This window comes from Cydia amplana, chromosome 3 (assembly GCF_948474715.1).
Source record: "Cydia amplana chromosome 3, ilCydAmpl1.1, whole genome shotgun sequence".
Lineage (NCBI taxonomy): Eukaryota > Metazoa > Arthropoda > Insecta > Lepidoptera > Tortricidae > Cydia > Cydia amplana.
In genome coordinates, this window is record NC_086071.1 from 9048951 (window position 1) to 9063477 (window position 14527).

General features: G+C 35.9%; 1 long non-coding RNA gene across 1 annotated transcript in view; it reads right to left on the bottom strand.

Annotated features, from left to right (window-relative positions):
- The window catches only part of LOC134662534 (uncharacterized), a 266893-nt gene that overhangs the window by 175168 nt on the left and 77198 nt on the right, over positions 1-14527 (bottom strand). The window contains exon 2 of the long non-coding RNA XR_010098076.1: positions 2124-2423. This is a non-coding gene — a long non-coding RNA (uncharacterized LOC134662534). The remainder of the gene's footprint in view (positions 1-2123; positions 2424-14527) is intronic.

Here is a 14527-nt window from a genome sequence, read left to right on the forward strand (position 1 = left end):
TCAAAAAATTTAATAGAAGTTAATTTAGTGACGTAGTAGTAGTAGTAGTAAAATACTTTATTGTACAAAAAGAAACATAAAACATGAAAGTGTAACAGGTTTTGTCACTTTTGTTGAGCTGTAGACTCGGTGGTGTTTCTCAGGGATCGTAGGTTCGACGCTTTGCTGTCACACAACCCGTCTGTGAAATTCCTTAAGAAATATACTTACTAAACGTATTTATAACTAGGTATGGGCGCCAGCACGCTGTACAGCGTACAAAAAAAGGTTAAGCTAGAATGAGATAAAGTAAACTATTTCTTTGAGCTTGAGACAGTTATGTATTCTAAAAAAAACTATCAGTTAGTATAAGGAGGTAGTACAGAGGATAACCTTACGCTATTATTATGTATCTAAGCTTAATGCTATTACAGTAGACTGGTTACGCAGTCTAGATTAAAGTTTATCAATTTCTAATCACTGAAGTGTGCACCGAGCATTCAAAGTCTATAGAGAGGCCACTGTCGTGTTTGTTAAAGTTTTAAAATTAACTGAGAGATTAGATTGGACCACACCTGAGTCACGTGTCTGTAGCAGAAGGCAGTGGAGCCGTGGCCACGCTGTTCCAGTGGCGTGCCGAGGATGCAGCCAAAAGTCGCGGTGACACGCGTCGAAACCGTCGGCGCGCGTCCAGTTGGCTGACTCCTCCAGTCACGCCAAGGTCGCGGTGAGCAGCATGGACCACGAGCCCAAGGCTACAGTGGCATCCAGCATTGACACGTGCCCGGAGAAAGAGTAAGCGTGCCCAAGTAGTGGAGTGGACCGATGGATGGACAGATGGGTGGACCGATGGATGGATGGGTAGACCGGCATCAAAGCCGGATTTTCATTGAAACTGTCGATACTAAAATCCCGACGTATGTAAGAATGAGTTTTTAATTTGGCTTTCCTAAGGAATGACGGTACACGACGCCATGTGTGTGCTTGCTACACGAAGTGTGGGTGCATGTTTTTAAGGGATGCCTCCCAGGACAAATTGACTCAAAGACCACGACGCTGTTCGCTCACATGCCGCCGGATCTCAAGTGATGAGAGGATCGCGTTCGACAATCGATTTCCTTTCATTCTTTTTTCTATCTTGCGTCTATGACGCGGAGTCGAGAAATTTTGCCATGTAGCAAACGATGTCCCAAACAACATTTGAAAACAACAAATTAAAAGACTAATTATATTGCGTGTTAATATTTTCGAACAATTAAACCTAAATATTTAAACCACTAAAGAAGATATCTAAAGTTAAAAAAATAACCATAAACAATATAGAAATATAGTTGACTTTCACCTGATCGAGTATCTCTGGATGCCAACAGATGGCGTTAAAATTAATCCGTGACGACAGCTATTCTGCCACTAGATGTCGATAGTAGTATCATGACGAGCTCAAAATTACCACAGTATTTTGAACCGTTACAAAAGAACACACATCATTAGTACAAAGGCGAACTTATCCCTTTCAGGGATCTCTTCCAGTTAACACTTTTTGTGACGTTGGAACTAACATTTGCAGTCTGTGCTAGGTATCAAAATCGCTGCCGAGTTAGCTTGATATGACTCTATAATGGGTATATTTTATTTGTTTTTGATTTTTGGTATTTTATGCCGAAGTAAATAGATATATCTATAGAAATATCTTGATAGCGCAGTATAATATCATATTTAAACCCTGAATCATATTTGAACTGAAAATTAAATTAAACACCTTTTATGGTTCATTTAATTAAATGAAAGCGTGATTCGGACGCGGCAGAGCGTAAGAGAGATATGGCGATGGTCGATGCTGCAAACAATGATTTGTTGCACAATGGCAAGTTATAGCATTCGTGGCAAATACATTATTATTTAACAGGCAAATCATTCCCGGTTCATGGCACTAACGCACATCTTAATCATGCTTTTACCGGTAGCATCCTGACACCATTTTTAGGGTTCCGTAGCCAAATGGCAAAAAACGGAACCCTTATGAATTCGTCATGTCTGTCTGTCCGTCTGTATGTCACAGCCACTTTTTTCCGAAACTATAAGAACTATACTGTTGAAACTTGGTAAGTAGATGTATTCTGTGAACCGCATTAAGATTTTCACACAAAAATAGAAAAAAAAACAATAAATTTTTCATCAAACCCATACGTGTGGGGTATCTATGGATAGGTCTTCAAAAATGATATTAAGGTTTCTTATATCATTTTTTTCTAAACTGAATAGTTTGCGCGAGAGACACTTCCAATGCAGTAGAATGTGTGTGTGTCCCCCCCCTGTAACTTCTAAAATAAGAGAATGATAAATCTAAAAAAAATATAAGATGTACATTACCATGCAAACTTCCACCGAAAATTGGTTTGAACGAGATCTAGTAAGTAGTTTTGTTTTAATACGTCATAAATCCCCTAAATAAGGAACCCTTCATGGGCGAGTCCGACTCGCACTTCTCTAGCATGGTGTTTCGATTTCTGTTTTGTGAGACATAATGGCAACTATGTCATTTTTAGCAACGTCACGACAGTAGTTTTCGGCCTCCGCTTCTACGGGGACTAGGAGGCCAATTCGAACGTACATTTTATATAAAAAATGATGTGATTTAGTTGCCATTCGCGAATGCATTTCGCTCGTTCTTGTCCGTACATGTATTGGCGCGAGTGAAACGCTCGGGAGAATGAGAACAAAATGACTTCATTAACATATTATCATTTTGATGTCAAATTTATGTTTGAACTGGCCTCGTATGTGTCCTAGACATTACATTTGTTCCCTACGTACCTAACACTTTTTTCCCTTCTGCTGCGTAGCTGTATACTTATTTATTCTTATGCCCCTTTTCCTTTACGTCGCCAGCACCCTAATTATATGTGACGTTATCTATAAAAAGGGACCTTATTGTCGATGGCGCTTACGCCATTATTAACGATGCTCCGATAGTAATACAATGTCGCGTAACACTGTGCGGCGTAAGCGCCATCGACAATAAGGTCCCTTCTCAAAGATAATGCCCCATATTTGGCACTAAACTAAACAAACTGACCATCCATATTTAACTACGAGTACATACCTATCCATGTGCCGGTAATTTAATAAGTCGTCATTCTCGTCACTGGATATCGCAGACATGGTGTTATAATTGACATTTTTCAACCTGTCAATTAATTTCGGAACATGTGTCCGACTCATTAATTTTAACAAATTATTATCAGAGTAACCATACACGTGTAACGCATTTTCTGAAACTGAAAAAAAAAAAACATTTATTCACATGTGTAAATATGAGTAGGTATTAATTACCCTACGGTCACACCGAAATTTGAGTCTTACGCGCATTGAGTAAGGCTGTGAAAATTATTGCGAAGTGGAGAAAGTTACGACAGTTCGAGTAACTGGGAATGTTTTCAAAACACTAGATTTGCTTAATGTGCGTATGAATATTGCTTCACGCTGTGAATTAGTTGCCTACAAACATATTTAACAGGTCATGCGAGTTTTGTCAGAGGTTGGTTTTACATGAACGGGCAGAGGTTATTCGTTTAACGCTCGATATTTTTTTTAGACAGATCGTTCTCAGAAATATTGATATAACATATTTCTAAAGAACCCGCTGTAAAACATTGATATAACATATTTCTAAAGAACCCACTGTAAAAACAAGATACACGGAAACTGAGGTTGAAACAGTTGAAACTGTACAGCATAATTCTGAATACTATTTACAAACTACTTGCACTTTAAATACATTTAAATTTCATTTTAACTTTGATAATCTATGATAGGTATAGATAGGATAGGTAGGTATATACACTGGGGTTGTGCATTAACATGCACAGCCCCACGCTAACGCCTGTATACTCAATATTTAATTGATTGATATTGTGCCCAAGACTAAACATAAGAAGCATTATCATACAAAAAAAAACTATATTATTATGTATTAACATAAATTCAATTTAAAACAACACACAAAACTTAATTAAAATGTATTTATTAGTTAGTAGGTACTTAAACTTTGAACAAATAAACTGTCAATGTATAAATTGTGTATCTAAGTACTTACTGTGTACATACAGGGTGCTTCCTGTAACAGGAGCAATAAATTAAACTAAAGGGTGTACTCCTCAAACTGACCAACATTTGTTCAGCAACTTTTGAAAATAACTCATGTTTTGGTTTTTATTACACTTTAAAGTTTATTCTAAGACGCAATGTATTGCAAATTTTGTTATGTTTAAAGCGTGACAAGCAACGTCAAACACACTGATTTCAGCGTACATTGAAGGCAATATTTATTTAGTATGAAAAAGAGGAAGTCTAAAGGATTCATCATTTTTAAAAGTTGCTGAACAAATGTTGGTCAGTTTGAGGAGTACAGCCTTTAGTTTAATTTATTGCTCCTGTTACAGGAAGCACCCTGTATACGTATTAACGATTCGCGAGGTCAATCCAAAACATTTTGAAACTTAAAATACATATTTCATTAGGTACGTTACGTTAGGAAATAAGTTAGTAAGTACCTACTTTGTTTATTGTCATAATAATGCAGTTTGTTTTGGGTAAACAATGTCCGAAATAAGTGCATACTTTATTCACAAGGCATCAGAATAACCTCCAAACCACAGAAACGCGCAATGCCCACCATCGCCATTTCGAGGCAATGGTCCACAACGCCAGTGCGGAAAGCAACATTTAGTTTGTGTCAACATGAATAAGTACTTTAGTCGGGCAGTACCAGTCGTCATATTTGTATCTGCATGAACATTGAACAACCCTAGTACCTGCATTCCTTTTGATTATAGTTTTTCAGGGAAACTGTTATTAAAATGACGATCGATTAAGTAAATATTGTGGTTGAAAAATCCATTCAAATTAAAAATCCTAATATTATATATACATCTATATAGCATTGTTGAATCTAAGGCCAAACTCGACACTGTCCTTTAGGGATGTTATAAGCATTAGACCTATGCATTACTTATAGTATTTTTTTTTAATTATATAAGATGTTTTTATTTAACCTACTTAAACATAGTAAGTGTCCCTTCTTTTAATGATGCTAATATTCGGGAATGTAAGCTCTCGCCTCGTCGTAAACTGACTAACATCGTCGCTTAACGCTAAATAGCGCAGCATCCTCATTAGCAGACGAGTTTGACAGCAATTAACTCAGGCGCGCACTCAAGGGCCATATTTCCTGGTGTAAAACCATTTTGCATGCATAAAGTCGCAGGAGGTACATAGCTTTGAGAAACTATGTCACAGTGTATAATGTAACAACAATACTGGTATTAGTTAGATTAAATGCGACATTTGGATGGCGGCTGCAGCAGCGTTGCTATTGCAGCAATAGGTAGGTACTACTGCAACGTTTACACAGGGAATATTGATGCCAATCTCCATACAAATTGAATTACGTATTGAGCTTTTAAAAAAAAAACTTTTTCGTCAGCATCATCTAAAAAAAAGCGGCCAAGTGCGAGTCGGACTCGCCCATGAAGGGTTCCGTATTTAGGCGATTTATGACGTATAAAAAAAAAACTACTTACTAGATCTCGTTCAAACCAATTTTCGGTGGAAGTTTACATGGTAATGTACATTATATATTTTTTTTAGTTTTATCATTCTCTTATTTAGTATTACAGGGGGGGGGGACACACACATTTTACCACTTTGGAAGTGTCTCTCGCGCAAACTATTCAGTTTAGAAAAAAATGATATTAGAAACCTCAATATCATTTTTGAAGACCTATCCATAGATACCCCACACGTATGGGTTTGATGAAAAAAAAATTTTTGAGTTTCAGTTCGAAGTATGGGGAACCCCAAAAATTTATTGTTTTTTTTTCTATTTTTGTGTGAAAATCTTAATGCGGTTCACAGAATACATCTACTTACCAAGTTTCAACAGTATAGTTCTTATAGTTTCGGAGAAAAGTGGCTGTGACATACGGACGGACAGACAGACGGACAGACAGACAGACATGACGAATCTATAAGGGTTCCGTTTTTTGCCATTTGGCTACGGAACCCTAAAAAGCGGCCAAATGCGAGTCGGATTCGCCCATGAAGGGTTCCGTATTTAGGCGATTTATGACGTATTAAAAAAAAACTACTTATTAGATCTCGTTCAAACCAATTTTCGGTGGAAGTTTGCATGGTAATGTACATCATATATTTTTTTTAGTTTTATCATTCTCTTATTTTAGAAGTTACAGGGGGGGGGGGACACACATTTTACCACTTTGGAAGTGTCTCTCGCGCAAACTATTCAGTTTAGAAAAAAATGATATTAGAAACCTCAATATCATTTTTGAAGACCTATCCATAGATACCTCACACGTATGGGTTTGATGAAAAAAATTTTTTGAGTTTCAGTTCTAAGTATGGGGATCCCCCAAAATTTATTGTTTTTTTTTCTATTTTTGTGTGAAAATCTTAATGCGGTTCACAGAATACATCTACTTACCAAGTTTCAACAGTATAGTTCTTATAGTTTCGGAGAAAAGTGGCTATGACATACGGACGGACAGACAGACAGACAGACATGACGAATCTATAAGGGTTCCGTTTTTTGCCATTTGGCTACGGAACGGAAAAAGGCATTACCTATTGGTCAAATAAAAAACAAACATAATACTTAATTAAAATCTATTCTCTTTAAAAGATAAAGTGTCATCTGTTTTGACTTGATTCGGGTAAATAATAATGGGTAGGTACGGGTAAGAATTTCTTACTAAGAATGTTATTTTTAGATGTTTTTTCAAACCGTTTTACAGTGAAACCTGGATAATTGAAATATCAAGGGGCCGGCAATTTTTTGTCAATTAACCAGGTTTTTCATTTAAGCAGGTCGTGCCAATTAACGAGGTTCAAAAAAGCGTTGTGTCAATTATAGAGGTTCTCATTAATAGAGGTTGCGTTCTGACAAATTTCTTTTATGGAGGTGCAAATAACCATTGAAAGTAGATTTACAAGCGTAGGTACGTTCTAGGTTTCTGGTCTGTATATTATATAACTTGCACTTTTACACTACATTATTACTATTTTATTTTTTTATGATCATTTAGGGTTTGGAGCGCTGGTGGCCTAGCAGTAAGAGCGTGCGACTTGCAATCCGGAGGTCGTGGGTTCAAACCCCGGCTCGTACCAATGAGTTTTTCAGAACTTATGTACGAAATATCATTTGATATTTACCAGTCGCTTTTCGGTGAAGGAAAACATCGTGAGGAAACCGGACTGATCCCAATACGGGCCTAGTTTACCCTCTGGGTTGGAAGGTCAGATGGCAGTCGCTTTCGTAAAACTAGTGCCCACGCCAATTACTGGAATTAGTTGCCAAGCGGACCCCAGGCTCCCATGAGCCGTGGCAAAATGCCGGGACAACGCGAGGAAGATGATAATCATTTAGAGTTTATAAAAAATCCCTTGAATTGTATAAGAAAGTTTTATTGGAATGTAAAAAGCATACCTGGTTTTTGATTTAATCAAAACTATTTCACCTACTACAGTTTGCGATAGATACCTAATACTTAAATAAATTTAATTCTAGATGAAAATTTAAAATAAAATTATCATTGCTATTAAAATGTTGTTTCTGATCTCTACAAGTCTACATTATTTCAATTACAGAGGTAATAAGTTAAACTCGTTTCAGTAATAGAGGTGATAAGAAGAGCTTAAATAACGGATTTTTTAGCACAGTGTCAATATAGAGGTCTTAATTGCGATGTGAGCAATTACAGAGGCAAAATTATGAAAAGCATTAAAATCTAAATTGCAGTTATCCAGGTGCCAATTAACCAGGTTTCACTGTATTTACAGAATAAGTACCTACTGTATTGGTACGGGTTACTATGGTTGTGATTGCACTAATGTTATTATCTTGAGTATTTTTAAGTGCATACATCTCGTGCAAGCATTTTGCAGTAATAAAACGTTTTCACCGGCTAAACGATAGTACCTACTATTTAAAGATTTTATTTTCTTTGGAGATTTATACCAAAAAACAGTTTAAAAAACTAGAAGACAGATAGACAACGATAAAAAGTAACGAGAGGCGATAGTGTTTGGCATCAAAGGTTAAGTACTCGTATTGCCTCGAGCTCGTGAGTACGAAGTAAATCATTCCCTTTCATATCACTACAAAAAGGTGTTATACGTACACCTTCCCTTCAATCGATTGTGAGAAAAATATAAGTTATTTGATTTGCCAGAGAAAGAAAACTCAGTAATGCTGCAACGTGCTTCAAAGAAGTGGATTACGTCTCCCATTCAGAACAAAAATCACTGCACCCGAAAATATTGAAGTAAATCTTCGTCACTCTGTCAGAACCGCCGTAATAGAATAATTTAGTCTGTCACAAACATTACGAAGTTTGCCGAAGTTATGTCAAGTTTCTACCCTCAACAAAGGATATTATAAAGTGTCGTCGACTTGAGAAGTGTCAGAAATAACTAATGATGGTAAGTATCGACACGGGCCCTCCCCTAGCTAAGTGACTTTTTCACAATGAGATAACGCACGACTTTCTTGCCCATTCAATTGGTTAGGAGGGAATGGTCAATCAATAAACGTTAAGGAATAACGCGCAACCATCTAATTTGCCCATTGATGACACATATGTATTGTGAAAAATAATATATTATTATAGTAGATGTATGTAAATGTTTTATTTAGGTTGTGCAATAAAGAGGATTAGTATTGTATATATAGTTGAAATGAAATGAAATGAAATGAAGTATTAATTTGTAAGAAATGGGTATACATAAATGATCTTATTCTATAGTCAGTGTCTCCATTTTCAGCCTATTACAGACATACAAATTAAATAACCTTACAACTATAAAAATTTACAGAACTTATTATATCTATATTTACATTATTGCTTCATTGCGAAATGGCAAAGTGTTCCGAATTGTTGTAATACATTTTTTCTAAACACCATCTAAATAATTTTGATTTAAATTGCGGTAAGTCCAATTCCTTCAATTCGTTAGGGAGATAGTTATAAATTTTTGTGCACATAAATACTATATTTTTATTAACAAGGGCAGAGGTTGTTCCCGGATAATGTAGGTTTAAACCATGTCTGGTATTATATCTTGAGGTTGAAGCAAAGCTACAGAATGAGCTTATGTTATTTTTAACAAATAGACTCGCTTCATAAATGTAGAGTGAATGAAGTGTTATATGTTCAATTTTTTAAAAATTGGTCGACACGAGTCAATCTGTTGAGTCCCGTAGAGTGCGCGCAAGCATTTTTTTTGGAGAAGAAATACTTTTGAAACGTTTGTATTGTTGCCCCATAATATTAGGCCATACCTAAGATTAGACATCACGTAACCATGAAAAGCCAGAAGGGCAGTTTTTTATAGAATAGAATAGAAAAACGTTTATTGCAAAAACCATCTACATACAGCACCACACATACAAATTTAAGAAAGAAGATCTTATACACTAAACAGTTAAAACTATTAGTAGCTTAAACTAACATGCAATAATAATCGTAGTATTGATGCTGCTATATAGGCTACAAAAGGACACCACTCAGCATATGCTCTAACATAATAATATATATGCTATAGCGCTGGTCTTCCGTGGAGCCCAGGGCAAGAAGATAGCTCAGAACAGTAAAGGCAGTGTCAAAATGTGATTCAGTACCTAATTAATATTTAACACAAATTACAAACTTATACATGAAGACAAAGAAAAAGAAAAAAAGTGAAATTTGATATGGAAGTGAGTGGGTTGGGAATATGTAAATATATATAGTCAGGCAAAGCATGTATTTAGTATAATATTAAATATAGTGGAGCATATATACATAAAAAAGGGAACTCGAATAAATAAAGAATTATAATATAAAATAGGTGAGTTGGTAGTTTTTGAGATGTGATGGATTTGAGTGGCTTAAGTGCAAAAACAAAGCGGCTCAACTTATCAATAAGATTTTCAGTATGTTGTTTTCAATCATCATGACAATCCACAGTAACTCCTAAGAAACGAATAGAAGAGACTTGTTCTATCTGTTGATTACAGTTTTCATTGCACAGTAGTCTAACACAGCCATTCTCAAAGTGTGTTCCGCGGAATCCTAGGGTTCCGCGACACCCCTCCAGGGGTTCCGCAAGAATTTAGAATTATGCTTATTACTAAAAAAAATACACTTCTAAAAACTATTGTTTTATTGTAGGGTTCCATCAAGTATTTCGCTTTCCAAAAGGGTTCCGTCAAAAAAAAGATTGAGACCCGCTGGTCTAACACATTTAGGTTTACCTTGGGGCGCATAAAACTCTATAAATTTTGTTTTTGTAACATTAATTTTGAGGTTGTTATTTTCCAACCATGTAATTATATTGTTGAATGCTAGATTTGCTTCTGACTCATAAGACATAGGGTCATCACCTCTTATAACCAGAGAATAATCGTCAGCAGGCAGTACAATTTTATGCTTGGTGACTTCAGGTAAATCATTAATATAGACTAAGAAAAGAAGCGGCCCTAAGATGCTTCCCTCTCCCTAAGTTTGTCAAAGGACTGTCTCATTTCAAACATAGACAGAGAGAATCATACTATCTTTGTCGTACTAGCACCCAAAAGAAAAGGATGTGTATAGTTGTTTTTTTTGTTATTTCCTGACAATTTGGTTTGACTAACTATAGTAGATAAAGATGCCCGATCTAGGAAATTTTATACGCTACTGTTTCTTGACCGATAACGCCACTCTGGACCCAAACTTCTTTTCACTGTGCCTTTAAACAGTTCCTAATAATTTATATGTTATTATAGATAAATATAAATCAATTTGAATGGATATTAAAGATATGACTGAGAATTTTTATGGAATTAAAAAGGAAAAATAATGTTTTTATATAATTAACTTTTAACGTTTACAATAATTTAAGACCGTGGTGTATTGCGTTACATACATACCCATAAAAATGGAAGAGCAGGTTATTCTTTTCATTTCAAAACTGCAAAAGTTAGTAACATTTTAGCTTTCAACGGCAAGATTGTCGAACCCTGTGAAGAGGTCAGCTGGCGGCAGTTTGAACCGTGCAGCCCACATAGCTTAATTCGTCGGTGCGAATAAAAAATATCGCTACGTGTTTTTAGGGTTCCGTAGCCAAATGGCAAAAAACGGAACCCTTATAGATTCGTCATGTCTGTCTGTCTGTCCGTCTGTCCGTCTGTCTGTCCGTCCGTATGCCACAGCCACTTTTCTCCGAAACTATAAGAACTATATACTGTTGAAACTTGGTAAGTAGATGTATTCTGTGAACCGCATTAAGATTTTCACACAAAAATAGAAAAAAAACAATAAATTTTTGGGGTTCCCCATACTTCGAACTGAAACTCAAAAATTTTTTTTTTCATCAAACCCATACGTGTGGGGTATCTATGGATAGGTCTTCAAAAATGATATTGAGGTTTCTAATGTCATTTTTTTCTAAACTGAATAGTTTGCGCGAGAGACACTTCCAAAATGGTAAAATGTGTGTCCCCCCCCCCCCCTGTAACTTCTAAAATAAGAGAATGATAAAACTAAAAAATATATATGATGTACATTACCATGTAAACTTCCACCGAAAATTGGTTTGAACGAGATCTAGTAAGTAGTTTTTTTATACGTCATAAATCGCCTAAATACGGAATGGGCGAGTCCGACTCGCACTTGGCCGCTTTTTTTATGTTTTTTTGATTTTGGCATATTTTAATTCCGTTTTCAATTTCCCGTCGACCTATATCAATATTTTTTTATATCTATATTAGTTTTGAAAATAACTAACAAGATTCGTACAAAAAATAGCTATGTTTTTTTTGCACATAACGAAATTAAATGCCTTGTTTTCCGTCGAGGGTGATGGCGATAATGTTGCACATGGCGATTTATTGACCCTAAAATCCGCTGTGTATCATTTCTCGTGCTACGTTACTTTGGCAACAAATCGCTATGTGTAAACTTTACACATGACGATTTTAAGTGAACCAAATTTAAGTCGCTATGTAGCAAAATTCTGGTTAAAATAATTTATATTGTAAAAATTTACGAAAACAACTATTTATTATCTGCATAAGTATCATGTAAAAACCATTGATCTACCAGAAAAAAAATACAGGTGCAACAAATATATTACAAACAGGAAAATAAACAGTTTTTTTTGTCTCCTGTAAAGTAGCTAAAAAATACATGGCGATTTTTTTATTCGCACCGACGTTATGTATGACCGCACAAAATAGAGACAAATCACATGTGGTCGTGATCCTCAACAATGAGGTTACTAGGATGAAAAAGTTGAATCTTTGAAAATTGGTTATATCGCATTGTTCTCAGACAATAGAGACTGATCTAATTATTGTTTTTAAGTTACATATGTCGTTTTCATATCCAAAGGTAACCCACTAAGTACACAAGTAAATCAGTTCGAGTCGGTAATTAAGCAAATCCAGTTGTCTTGTCAGTTGTCTATTTGAGTTGGTTCATTGTTCCGTGTAGTTTACATTGTAACCAAAATTTCAGTCTTAATTAGTAAGGGTTAACTAGCGAATGGCAGTTTAGCACTGGGCCGGGTTTCTGCCATGGGATGGTCCTAAGTTTTAATGTCACAGTAAAGTTAGAATGGGATTATACTTAAATGTGAGTTTACGGTAGGAAAATTTTTGATATTATGCTCTTTGAAATCGTATTAGGTTAATCAAATTATCAATTGTCAACAATATTCAAAACACGATGGATTGAGCTAAAATTCATAATTTCCAGAACTTGACTGAAATAACCATTTTCAAAATTAGACAATTAGAAATCATAGATTAGATTAGATTATTTATTTCATGAAATAAATTACAGTGCAACTTTGCATAAGCCAAAATTATAAGAATTTACATCACAATCGTCAAAAACTAAAAACGAACATGCAAGAATTCCATGAACCATTATATAATTTAATATTTTATCTCCCAAAAAGAATCGTCAGGGTAATCGTCAAATATATGTCATAAAATGACTTCTAATCATAATCAAGATTTACAAAGACTGATACATGATGTTAATTCATTATACAAGTAACCATTTCCATTATGACGCGAAAAGAGAAAACAAGAACTACAATTCATTACGTGGACGGGTCCACGTCAGCCCAATCACAGTCTGACGAAATCTTATCTAATTATCACAAACACTCACATACATCTTCTTATTAATTTGATGCCTATTCATTAAAAATCACTCCGTCCCTGCAATGCAGTAACAGGGGACCCTCGTCAAAAAAGTATTAGAGAAACAACAATAATTTGTCGCGAAAACAAATACTGGAAGGGGGCGATGGAAAAATAACTTGATTAACAATTACGCAGAGAACGGAAATCTCATTTCTTACAAACGACTATCTGAGGTTTCTAGGAGCTTATTATGACTGTCTTTATCACGTGAAAGTACCTATTCATTAAATCATTTTTAGGGTTCCGTACCCAAAGGGTAAAAACGGGACCCTATTACTAAGACTCCGCTGTCCGTCCGTCCGTCCGTCTATCACCAGGCTGTATCTCACGAACCGTGATAGCTAGACAGTTGAAATTTTCACAGATGATGTATTTCTGTTGCCACTATAACAACAAATACTAAAAACAGAATAAAATAAAGATTTAAGTGGGGCTCCCATACAACAAACGTGATTTTTGACCGAAGTTAAGCAACGTCGGGCGGGGTCAGTACTTGGATGGGTGACCGTTTTTTTGCTTGTTTTGCTCTATTTTTTGTTGATGGTGCGGAACCCTCCGTGCGCGAGTCCGACTCGCACTTGGCCGGTTATTTACTGTTTAAACTCACGTGTTTTTAGTCACTCACGGGACATGTTTCGGAGAGCCTAGATCTCCTTTCTCACGCACTAATAATAGTGCGAGCAGCGTTCACGACTCAGATCATAGAAGTAAGTACCTTCTATGATCTGAGGTTCACGACGACCGTGCTTTGCGTACTGCTGCACGCCGCGTCGCACGCTGGCACTAAACGTCCTCAAATGGTGTGTATCCTTGCAATGCTGGCTGAAAACCATAGTCGCTTTTACGCATATTAAGCATTGGTGTCCCTTAGTCTTCTGGGGCCATGGTTAGTCTTTAGAGAACTGTATAGCGATGATATCTAAGTGACTTAAAAATTGAGCATTAATATACTATAAAGCATCTAATTAGTGCTACTTACTACTTGCATAATAACTAGGTAAGTTTAATAAGTAGAAAATTACTCATCCAAATCCCCTCGCTTATACACTATGATACTGAAGTAAGTATAAAGACCCTAATAATCATGAATTCATACGTGGTGTCGATGCTAATAAGTTCCTAATATTCTTTGCATTCTTATTTGAAACTCCTCTTAATTACGATTTCTACCTGAAACTGTCCTTAAGGTTTTTTCGGTAAAATATATTCATATTATTACACGAATCCGGCGAAGTGGAACAATGAAGGCAATTTGCTACAATGGAGTTAGGAGTACTTAGCGCAAGCTGTGTA